At 43.1% G+C, this 12,396-nt stretch overlaps 1 protein-coding gene across 2 annotated transcripts in view; it reads right to left on the reverse strand.

Annotated features, from left to right (window-relative positions):
• LOC309557143 (mas-related G-protein coupled receptor member D-like) overlaps window positions 1-12,396 on the reverse strand; it is a 118,972-nt gene that overhangs the window by 5,726 nt on the left and 100,850 nt on the right. The window contains exon 1 of one of the 2 annotated variants that reach the window (XM_082259798.1): window positions 206-300. The exons of the other annotated variant lie outside the window; for it this stretch is intronic. The gene's annotated coding sequence lies outside the window, so the exon portion shown is untranslated. Of the gene's footprint in view, window positions 1-205; window positions 301-12,396 lie in introns of those variants that run through there. 2 annotated transcript variants of the gene reach the window in all.

Genomic DNA, 12,396 nt, shown 5'->3' on the forward strand with positions numbered 1-12,396 from the left:
AAAGCCTTAAAAAACTCACAAATAGTCTATATCTTTAGAAATGTCCCACGTTAATATAGGTCTGCAAAGTTCATATTCTGTACATCTAATAAAGTCCTGATAAGCAATTATTTAGTTTAGAAAAGTAAGCTATTAGCGATTAAATAAAATAATAAAAAAAACATTTATAAATGATACAAGCCTAATATAAAATAGTAGATCTCACCTGTTGTTTTTATGTTTCCAGGTAACTACAAATAATGTATTTATTTACACCATTCCGGGACACTCGGCCATAAACTGCTGTCTTTGTAATCGATGAAACGATATGGGATAAATTACTTAAATAGACAGCTGTGTCTGAGAGATGGAGTCATGAAAAGCACACAGGTGGAGCTACATCAGGTCAAAATTAAGCACCAAATTTAGAAATTGGCATTCGGGAATTATTGTGAAATAGAAGGAAGTAATATGTAAAATTTACATACCAGTGACATGTATGATAATGGATCAGTTTTTTGTTCTGCATACGCCTAGAAAAAAGAAAAAATATGGTTTGGAATTTGTATCAAATTCCCCCTACACAATATATTTTATAAAAGCAGAGGACCTATACAATAAAATTATGGTAGACCTAATTTTATAGGGTATGTGATATTTGTGCAAGTGTTTATGAAATCTATATTTTCAGTAAAAAATACACAAAGATTGGGGGGGGGGGGGCGTGTCCGGCCGGGAACGAAGATGGCCGTGTAATGCTTCAGCTCCTGCTACCACAGAGATACAGCGGCACATACGGCTTCCCCAGCCCATCTACACTCCCGGCAAGTGAGTGAGCGATCTGCTTCCCTGGGGCACTGTGAAGATGACCAGGAAGTGAAAAGAAGAACAGAGACTACAAAAACTCACAGCTTTCTTCTCTCAGCTCAAGATGGCGCCGGCTCCTCCGCACCAGAGACCTCCCGCTCCCCACGCGGCCCACAGCAGTTCTCTCCTGCTGCTTCTCACCATATTACAACTGGAATGCCTCTCTCCTTCAGCTCTACACCGCAGTCATCTAGTCCAGAGAAGGCCAGGTTCCGGCTGGATGATCGCCGTTCTGGACAGGAAGTGAGCCCTGTGGGGAACCTTGAGGATGGCACTAGGGAACTGCCTGATACCATTGAGGAGTTCCATCCCCACCAACAACAGGCCCGTTATGGACACAGTTCTTAAGGACATGTTAGTATCACTTAGGAGCTCTCTGCAGTCTGACCTGGCCTCCTATATGCACAGATTCAGTACAGATCTTCGGTCAGTGACTACTAGGGTCGACCACGTAGAGTCCAAAATGGGGGAGTTTGCCACCACAATAAATGACCTAGTGGACGCACATGATCATTGTGAGGAGAACATGGACTGGGTCAGGGCCAAGCTGGCCGATATCGAGGACCGGTCCAGGTGTAACAATGTCAAAATCAGGGAGTCCCTGAGACTGTACATCAGGAGAGCCTGAGAGAGTACGCCACTGTGCTTTTCAAAACCATTTTGCCTGAAGCCACAGATTTAGACGTGACCATTGACAGAATCCACCGTCTGCCCAAACCATCCTATTTGCCTGAAAAAGTTCCCCGAGATGTTATCCTGCGATTGCACTATTTTCACATTAAGTATAAGCTCATGAGATCCTCCCAAGACCTTAGCTCCTTGCCCCCACAATACCCAAACCTGCAGTTCTTCGCTGACCTATCGCAATATACCCTGCAGAAATATTTTATAGGTCATGTGTCCACAGACAGCAGCCATCTGGGCCATGAGGTATCCAATTAGGGTGTGCCCCTATCCTCAATTGACTAATATGATTGGAAGGATTGGGAAACAAGGATTTCGGGCACAAGGGTTTTTTTAAAAAAAATATTATTTTATTCAACAAAAATGGTTTAAAATCATAGAAAAATACAGGCAAATAATTGTGTATTGAGGACACAGTGAGACCAATAAATGGTCTGTACTGTAAAGTATCTCAGTACATAAAATTTGAGGCAGTAATTTACATACAATTCAAAGTACAAGACCATTAGTAGTCATATAATTCTCGAAACCGTTTCTCGATGTCAGAAGAAGACCGCCGGCGGACACCCGAACAATAAGGTGCCGGTCAGCGGGGTCAACTGAGAGTATAAATTAACCTTCACCATATAATATATGACCTTTGCTCAACATGTTTCGCTTTCTTAGGAGAAAAGCTTCGTCTGGAGCATATCATTTCTTTTGTCTGTTTGAGAAATAACAATGTTTAGATAAATGACATATTTATGTTACATCGTTTCCAATGTGTTGCAGTTAGAGTTACATATCAATTTTTCCTTTTGTTGCATACAATCACACTACACATCTGAATGAGTCCTTATACTTTTACTATATATCAACACAATATAACATTGGGTCTTAGATTGCATTCAGAAACCGTGGGGGTTAGGGAAGGCACTGGAGGCTACCAACAGCGAGTATATGTGGGGACCCATGCCGTAATTATATTGTCAGCATGCTATATCATGATTGTACATCTGATAAACAGAAGAAAGATATACATACCTGTACATATAGTAATCAGGCACATATCTCAATTTTCATAAGAAATTCTTTAACGAGGAGGACTGTGCGTTTTGGGAAGCTCAGAGATAGACACTTATATAGTGATATAGTAGTGAGGGTAATCACTCCATGTCTATTATCTGAATGGGTAAGAGCAGGAAAACAATATTTCTCAGAATTGTTTGCATTTATATTCTGTGATATCACTTTAAGAAAGAACCCATGAAAGTGCTAAACCCATAAACTCAAGCATTCCAGAGTGATAGAATAATAAATGTGCCACTTGCATGTTATGAGAGTATATAAGCACCCAAAGAGCCCATAGATTGTCTCCCCCAAAGGGGCTAAAGAGTAGACACATAATTACTCAGGACAATAAGGATAGGCAATTATCATACGATTCCAGCCGGTTATGCACCGACATATAGAGTTCACCCATGCACCGATGGGTCACCCATAGAATAAAATGCATATCATGTGTATTGATTTATTTTTTATTTTTTATATATACATATATGAATATATGTGTGCAATCAATTTAGTACCCAACTCCCCTCCATGGTAATAGGAGAGTGACCTGAGTTACATATACGCAGGTAATTGCCTCATAAAGTCCATATAAGATTGATACATGAGATGCTTGAGACAAGCATAAGAAATAGAGATAGGAGTAGATAGGTAAGGTGCCACCAAACATAATAAATCCCTATATGGTGAGAGAATCCCAAACATAAAAAACACCTTAAAACGGCTCACCAGACCTGGAAAGGGCGAGAGCTTAATATAGGGAGCATATCTCCTATGCTTGTGTATAGGCTGTTAGGCAGACTAAAGTTGAAGTAAAGTCGCGGGTATTGAATAGTATCAAAGAATATGGTGCTAAAACAGTGTTGCTAGCCATGTGTAACTTACCCCTTGCCACGCTGTTCCCAGCTTCCGCACAGTCCCCACCGGATGGGGAACCTCCGCCATACCAGGGCCTGTAACTGGCGCCCCTTAAATGGCGTAGATCCCGGGCGGTTCGTCAGAAGACGTCACCGCCCCGGCCACTCCCACCGGACATAGCTCGAGAGCAAACGCGGGGACACCCCGACGATGCTCTCCGCTCTGTCACAAGTGATGAACCAGGAAATACATATCAGTAATGTATTTATTTTTCAAAAAATAGTGTATCCATATTTGTTTTTGTACAACATAGACAACTAGTGAGGGCATTCAATAGTGATAGCCCTAATGGAAGAATGGGGGCTGGACTGCCCCCTACTAGAAACATTTCCATACTTTTAACTCCCAACATTGCATTTTCGACTGATAATAGATCATAGAGATCACAATATTGATGAGAGAAGGATTTTAGCATAAAAGGCTATTTATTGTGCGTCAGGAGGGGAAGAGAGATACATGTGCCAAAGATTCCCACTAATGTGGAGAGGTATCAGAATAGATAGATGTTCAGGAGGAGGATGATCACGCCAAAAACCAAGTGGACACCTAGACCCATATATCCCACAAAGGGCAGTTGTCGTATCCAGAGCATACCGCTCAAGATCTTTTAGATCTATTAGCACTAGGTAAGTGAATGGCCTTCATAGAAAAGGTTTGTACGATTGGGTTTCATTCAAACCAGGTCTACATGTGGCACTGAGACGCTCTATCCAGAGAGTCTCTGTCTGGAGAATTTTTTTGTCCCAGTTGCCACCTCGGGGATCCTGAGGGATAACCTCAAGCACGTAGAATCTTGCCTTTTTGGGGTTAAACCTGTGGTATAGGTCAAGGTGTCTGCTCACGGGCGTGATCATCCTTCCTCCTGCTGATACGTATACATGGTCATTCATCCTCTGGCGAAGTTCTCTTATAGTTTTACCTATATAGAACACGCCACAGGCACAATGCATCATGTATACGACTCCACGGGTACTACAATCAGCCCGAAATTTAGGAATAAATATTTCACCATTAGGTAGGGTATTTTGGGTATTCTCCTCTATCCAGGGACAAAGGGCGCATTCGCGACATTTATAAGTACCCCTGCGTGTAGTTGTTTTATTCCTAGTGGGTTGATAGTGGCTTGTTGTTAGTTGATCTCTTAGGGATCTTGTTCTCCTAAATACAATTTGGGGGTGTTTGCCCACATATTTGTTTATAACTGGGTCATCACGAAGGAGATGCCAGTTACGTTCAAGGATACCTCTCAGTACATTTTCATGAGCAGAGTACTTGGTTATGAGTTTAACTGTCGGTTGTGTGCTTGAAGGTTTGGCTCTAAAGATGAGGCTGTTTCTATTTTGGGAAAACGCTTTGTTAAAAGCTGCTCTCAACAATCGTTTACTATATCCAGGAGCTGTTAGGCGTTCTCATAAAAGATTGGCCTGTATTTTAAAGTCGCTGTCAGATGTACAATTTCGCCGTAGGCGTATGTATTGGGCATATGGAATACTACGTATAAGCGCCCCTGGATGGGCGCTTGACGCGTGTAGTATTACATTTCCTGACGTCTCCTTTCTGTACAGATTAGTCGTCAGGTGTCCATCTACATGTTTGAGCACCGTTAAGTCAAGGAAATTTACACTTGAGTCGCTGATGGTAGATGTTAGCTTCAAATTGAAGCCATTTGTGTTTAATTGAGCGATGAACTCATCTAACACTGACTTTGGACCTGTCCAGACAACAAAAATGTCGTCTATATAACGAAACCAAATTGCCACAAATGAAAAAAAATGAGATAGACTTTCATCTGATGTAATTTGTCGCTCCCACCCCCCCAGGTACAGATTGGCGTAGGCCGGGGCACAGCAAGTGCCCATGGCCACGCCCTGTACCTGGAGGTAGTGGGACCCATTAAAAGTAAACCAATTATGTTTCAAAATAAACAGTAAAAGTTCTAATATGAAATCACAAAATGGCCAAGTGTGATGATCTTGCTCATATAAGAAGGTGCGTATCGTCCCGTCAGTATAATGCCTCCACATCCAGAGTCACGAGCAGGGCGTCGGGAGGAACCACCATATCTTCAATCATTTTCAAAAACTCGAGTGTGTCCTTGACATATGACGGCCTACCGGGTGGAGAAATTACGTTTTTATGAATTTTTGGAAGTGAATAGAACGTCGCCTGTCTCGGAAATTTGTTGTTAAGATAATTGTAACAGTCCTTGTCTATGAGAGCCATTTGATATGCACGTCCGATTATATCCAAATACTCTGCTTTGAATTCTGTGGTAGCCGATAGAGATATCTTTTTGTACCATGTACGATTTGAGAGAATGTTAAGACACATTCTCTCATATCCCTCCCGAGTCATCAATACTAGGTTACCACCCTTATCTGAGGGAAACGCAGGACCCTCAGCACTATTAATAAGACATTGCGGAACCACAAGATCGTATACCACTGGGGCTACCCTGCGCGGCTGACTGTTACTCATGAAGTGGCCACGCATGTGATTGATTCTCTTAAAAAGGGAATTTCTCTTCTCAAGCAGTGGTGCATACTCCCAGGGTCTGAAGAGGGGAACTCGCTGGTGGGCGAGCAATGAAAGGGAACTCTGAGTGGCGTCTGGTAACCACAAAAATCTCACGCTCACACAAGTGATAATTGGGGGATGCACTACCTCCGTGGGCACAATGGAGCAGTGGATGTTCCCTTCAGGCACCTGACAGTATGCCCGTACTGAACTTTTGCCTCCTATTGAGCGGCACTGTTGCCGCATCTCGTCGTTGCTACCCCGATTCCTCGTTGGGCTATCTCAGGCAACCATACGCTGTTTTTTCTATTTTTGTCATTTCTCTTTTCCTCTTTTTTTGTTTAACCTTCCTAGCGGTATTTCCGAGCGTGACTCGGGGTTAGATTTTAGAGCCAAAAGCGGTAACCCCGAGCCACACTTGGGGTAGCGCTAGGAAGATCGCTGGATCCTGGTAGAGGTTTTACTTACCTTTTCTCCGGGATCCAGCGAAGTATGCAGACGGTATGCGGCGGCGGATCTTCCTCCTGATCGTCTGCGAGCCCCGGCTTCCGTCTCCGGCGACATGACGTCCGCAGGGAGGTGGAACTGGCGGCAAATTCAAATACAATTGTAATACACACCAAACACACTGATACCATTCAAAATAAAAAAAATTCACATTACATTGCCCCCCAGTGCCTTTTCCTGCAGTTTTACTGTACTTTTTATATATATAATTACGTATATATATATATATATATATATATATATATATATATATACACGTAATTCTTGTGAATGAGCAGCCCTATATATATATATATATATATATATATAATAAATGTATACAGTTGGTTTGGGCTGCTCATTCACAAGAGTTACATGCAAAAGAATGGTACCGCTTTCAGCACCTAAAATCCAAAAGAATCATACCGCCAGGGAGGTTAAGGTCACACTATACACAAAACTTGGGAAGAAGTCTTGAGTTTTGCCAAGGAGATTTGTACATGTTGAGGACACCGTCTCTAATGTTATACTTATTTTTGCTTTACCACAGCATACTTTTCGATGCTCACCATGGAGATAAACGTCCTTACTGTCAATGCTAAGGGTTCATATCACCCTGTCAAGCAGAAATCCCTGTGGCGGGAAGCCATACTGCACCAGTGTGACGTTCTGCCAGTACAGGAAACACATTTCCTGGTCACAAATCCCCCAAAATGTGCACTTCCCATTCATTTTTACTGCCAATGCTGACTCCAAAAAGCGTGGGGTAATGACTGCTATTAGAGATACAGTAGCGTTTAACCTACTTCAGGAAGTTAAAGTTCTACTGGGCCGATACCATATTTTGGTATGTGAACTTAACTCAACTACACTTACTTTAGTCAACACCTATGCCCCCAACACTGGCCAAAGAAAATTCCTAACCAAGCTAATGAAACTGGTGCGTAAAATTAGAAAAGGCCTAATGCTCTTTTGCGGGGATTTCAATCGAACGCCCAATCCCTCCATAGACTCTTCATCCATCCCTAAACGGAAACCACCAGCTCTACAGCCATTCATTGACGACAATGACCTGTTTGATGGGTGGCGCTGTCTCGATGACTCTGAAAGAGACTACAGCTTTTTTTCCTCTCTGCATAATTGCTACAGTAGGATTTACCTTTTCCTACTAGAACGTGAACTGTTTCTGAGAGCTTCTGCAGTTAAAATGAACACCATAACGTGGTCAGACCACACTTCTGTTAAGCTAACTTTGGAAGACTCCATCTCAGTCCCCGGTTCTTCTACATGGCGACTGAACGCACGTCTGCTCCAAAGTTGAGATAATGTCATTGAACTTACGCAGGGCCTGCGTGACTACTTTCAGGATAATTCTCCCTCTGTTGCGGATTCCTTTCTTCTGTGGAATGCCCACAAAGCGGTGCTCAGAAGGACCCTTATCAAAATGGGGGATGGGGGCGAAGAGGCAGCGGCTTAAACTTTTGGAGGACCGTACTGCAGACATTCATAGATTAGACTCCATGAATCTCCTACATCCCTCGCCCCTAAATCAGCACAAAGTTGCCCAGAAGCGCCTGGAGCTGAGATCCCTTCTGCTGGACAGATTTGAATTAGCCAATAGAAGGTTAAAAATTACATAGTATATTTCCGGCAATAAGGCCGGAAAGCTGTTGGTTGGACGACTGAAGGGACTGCGGCACAAAACCAAAATTCCATACCTCATTCACCCTGTCACTAAGCAACGTATTCAACATCCTCGCACTATTGCAGACGAGTTCAAGTTGTATTATAGCTCCCTATATAACCTCCATTTAGATGCGAATACTCCCCAGCCTACGCCAACGCTGATTGAGGATTTCCTATGGCGTTTGGATATCTCCAAATCGGACCAGGCCACTCTCAGATCTTTAAATGCTCCCTTTACCAATCCTGAATTTCTTAAAACTATCACCACCCTCCCCAATAACAAATCCCCTGGACCAGATGGCTTTTCAGGGGAGTACTACAAAGCCTTTCCCCACATCTTAGCCCCGAACATGGAAAAATTATTTAATGCCGGTGCTGCCTCCTCGACTTTCAGCACAGAAATGCTTAGTGCAACTATTGTGACATTGCCCAAGCCAGGGAAGGATCCCGTCTCTCCTCAAAACTTTCGGCCTACCTCGTTGTTAAACTGTGATCTGAAGATCTACGTCAAAATTATCGCGAATTGACTGATGAACTTTATGCCGTCCCTTGTACATCCTGATCAGTCTGGAATTATCAAGAACCGCCAGGCGAGTGATGCAACCCGCCGACTCCTCAATGTTGTATATGCGGCTGAGTCTGCGAGAATGCCTTCTCTGCTCCTCGCGTTGGATGCACAGAAGGCGTTCGACAGGATTCACTGGGAGTACCTGGCTAAGACATTATCCACCTTTGGCTTCCGGGGCCACATATATTCCACAATGATGACATTATATACCAACCCCAGTGCTCGTGTGCTTGCATCGGGGGTTCTGTCCATGCCTTTCCAATCTCAAATGGCATGCGCCAGGGGTGCCCCCTTTCCCCTTTGATTTTTGATTTATTGATAGCACCCCTGGCGATATACATCAGATCGTTCCCTGAGACCTCGGGAATACACATCAACTGTAGGGTCCATAAAATCAGCCTATTTGCTGATGATATCATTTTAATGTTAACTGACGTGGATCATTCCCTGGCTTCTGTGCACTCTGTGCTTGAGACGTTTAACAAGATTTCATATTATAAGGTCAATGCCTCAAAATCTAACATCTTGGCCATCTGTGTCCCACATAGAGTGAAGCGAATATTGACATCCTCTTTTCCCTATGAGTGGTCCACATCGGATGTTAAGTATCTGGGTATTACCCTTACCCCTGCAATAACGGGCTTAGTTCAAGCCAATTATGTCCCCTTCCTTGAGGAGATGAAACGTAAACTCAAAAAAATGGATAATAAAAAATGGATCTTTCTTGGTCTGGAAGACTCGCCTCTTTTAAGATAATACTGCTCCCCCAACTATTATATCTTTTCAGGACTCTCCCGATCCTGTTACCTAACTCCTTCTTCAGTTCAGCCCAATCCACCCTGAGTAGATATTTATGGAGAGGTAAGAGGGCATGGTGCTCCTTCGCTAGGTCACTCCATCACCGGAGAGCGGGAGGGGTGGACATGGTCTCCATCAGATACTACTATGAAGCTGACGTCCTGTCCCCACTTAGGTTTTGGTTCAGTGCAGGCACTGCGCCACTATGGGTGGAAATAGAAAGCTCATACGTGCCTGGAAATTACCTCTGTAGTTTCCTACTAGCCACTCCACTTGGAGAAGGCTTGTTTAAGCATCTCCCACTGACCATCGTTGCGGCATTGTCCTCTTGGCGGAGATTCACAAAATCCACATTGTCCACTTGGCGGTTCCCCATGAACCTCTATACCACTGCCCTTATCTAGCCTGCCTTTTATCATCCCTGAACTTCATGTTGCTCCCTGGGTAACCAGGGGCATAACTCGATTAGAAGACCTCAAGGTGGGCCCAGATATCAAAACTTTCCGAATCGAATTTAACCTTCCCCCTGGAGAGTATTTTAGGTACTCGCAAATTCAGCATCTCCTGCAACGTACTGCTATATCTCCCCTTAGCTTGCCTTGGCGTGTGGCTCAATATCTTACGGCTGATGTTACCGCAGTGAAGGGAATCTCCCTATTCTATAACGTTATTCACGATAAAGAAATGTTCCTCAGGTCTACTCCCTACTCTGAGTGGGAGAGAGATTTTGGGAAAGAGTTCCAGGTTAAAATGTGGCAACGAGTTCTCTCCTACACGTTTGCAGCCACCAAGAGCTCTAACCTGTGGGTGATGACACAAGAGATCAACCTACGTTGGTATATGACTCCATAACGTATCTCTAGATTCACGTCCCACCCTCTCCTCTGTGCTGGAGAGGGTACAGGGAGGTGGGATCTCTGTTCCATATCCTATGGGGTTGCCTGGGGTTGTATACGTTCTGGGGTAAGGTGTCAAATCTTAACTCAGGTTGGTGGCTCCCCCCTACAACTATCTCCTGAACTGGCATTATGCTAGTTGGGAATCGAGGATGTCCCTGTCCACTATAGGACTCTATTTATCCATATTTTATTGGCATCTCGCCTTACCCTTCTCAGACACTGGCGGCAATATGCAGCACCTGATATGAAAGAGGTAATATTAACCACACAAACCCATGCTACCTATGAATTGATGTTCGCTTCCTCTATGAACAAGGCTGACTTAGCCCGAATAAAATGGTCACCTTGGCTGACCTGGTATTCTACACTGGGCCAGAACTATAGTTGACATTGTTTGACCTCCATTCCTTGCTCTTCCAACTTATATTGACGAAAGTGTGACAAGTTGACTTTTATGTTGTTTTCCTTCTCCATTCATGTTGCAGATGTTCTCCACTAACCTTATGAAATGTAGATTTGATTGTGGGGGTGGCTGGCGCTGGGCCCGAGCTGGACGGGACCCTCTTCCTCCTCTCATAGGCACTCCGAGTCTGAATAGCGATAAGCTGTACTATATGGTGTTAATGCTTGTATTTTGAACATCGCATGTTCTGTTTGTATGTTTTTTTTTTGTTTCATTTAAAATTCAATAAAAACCTATTGGAACTAAAAATACACAAATATTTTTAGTGCATGTAAACACAAAAGGTTTTTTGAAGATGGGACTGCTGAGTGTAATAAATACCAAATGCATCTAGCCTCAAAATCATATGCATTGAAGAAATTGTAAAAAAAAAAAAAAAAAGCGATACCCGAAATTGAAAATAAGTAACCTATTAAAAATTTTTACAGCTCATCACTTTAGAATTTAACCCCTAACATGACTCAGTTTATACCCCAAAAGTTACTTTGGCTGCAAATTCCATGTAGAAAGTTGATTTTGAACTCTACCAATCTTAGATAGTACCCTGTGCTCGGGTAAGACTAAGAAGACTATATCAGGATGGCACAGTACAAGGGAGGATTGCCAAACACTTTGGCATTTGAAGCTGTCAGATTCTGTCCTCTGGCAGCCAGGGTAATCATTGATCAAATGTGGAAATATATAATTCTGATCAATGATGTCACCCAGGAGACCCTACCTCTTTATTTGTTTCAGCTGTCATCTAGCCAAAGCATTCTGATGTGAGTGTGCAGTCCTCAGGGTAAGATCATGTTGGCATTTTTTTTCTTTTGACAGGTTGACAGGTGTCAGACTGCGTGATTGCCGTGGATCGTCATTGGTGGATGATTGACAATTATTATTTTTTTTTTTTTTTAATTAAAGGACTTGTCAAAATACGTGTGTATCAAAAATGTCACCTCCTGCACTAAGTTGTGGTGTTTAGAAATAAACAGGACTTTCCTCTTGGCTAATCCAGTAGGTTTAGCACACAATTGTCTTGCTGCCCTCTCAGGACTGTGGGTATCTTTAGGCAAACTAGAAGACAGCAATAGAGAGGGCGCACTGACCTAGTGCGTTACCAGAACTCAAATTTTTTAGAAAGATAAATGATAAGTGAATACTCACAAATGCATTTCATGCACAAGCTTATGTAGATAAACCAATGAGACCACCTCCAAATCCAACAATCCAACTGATGGCATTAGAAGACCTTATAGCGTTCAGGAAATGTTGATGCGTTTTAAGGGTCAAGCCCTTTCCTCAGAGAATGACAGAACACCAAAATGCCTTTGTTTGTGAATAAGGATATTGCAGCTACTTAGGGTGCACCCAAGAGAATGACTAAGTCAATTTCCAATAGCCACTGTGGCCAGCTTCACAGTTCAGTGGGTGCTGCTGGCACTCCCACTACCCCTGCTTATGGGAGTCGGTAGCACATTGAAGTTCAGTTTTTTTATTTG

This window comes from Pelophylax lessonae (assembly GCF_965119305.1).
Source record: "Pelophylax lessonae genome assembly, chromosome: 5".
Classification (NCBI taxonomy): domain Eukaryota; kingdom Metazoa; phylum Chordata; class Amphibia; order Anura; family Ranidae; genus Pelophylax; species Pelophylax lessonae.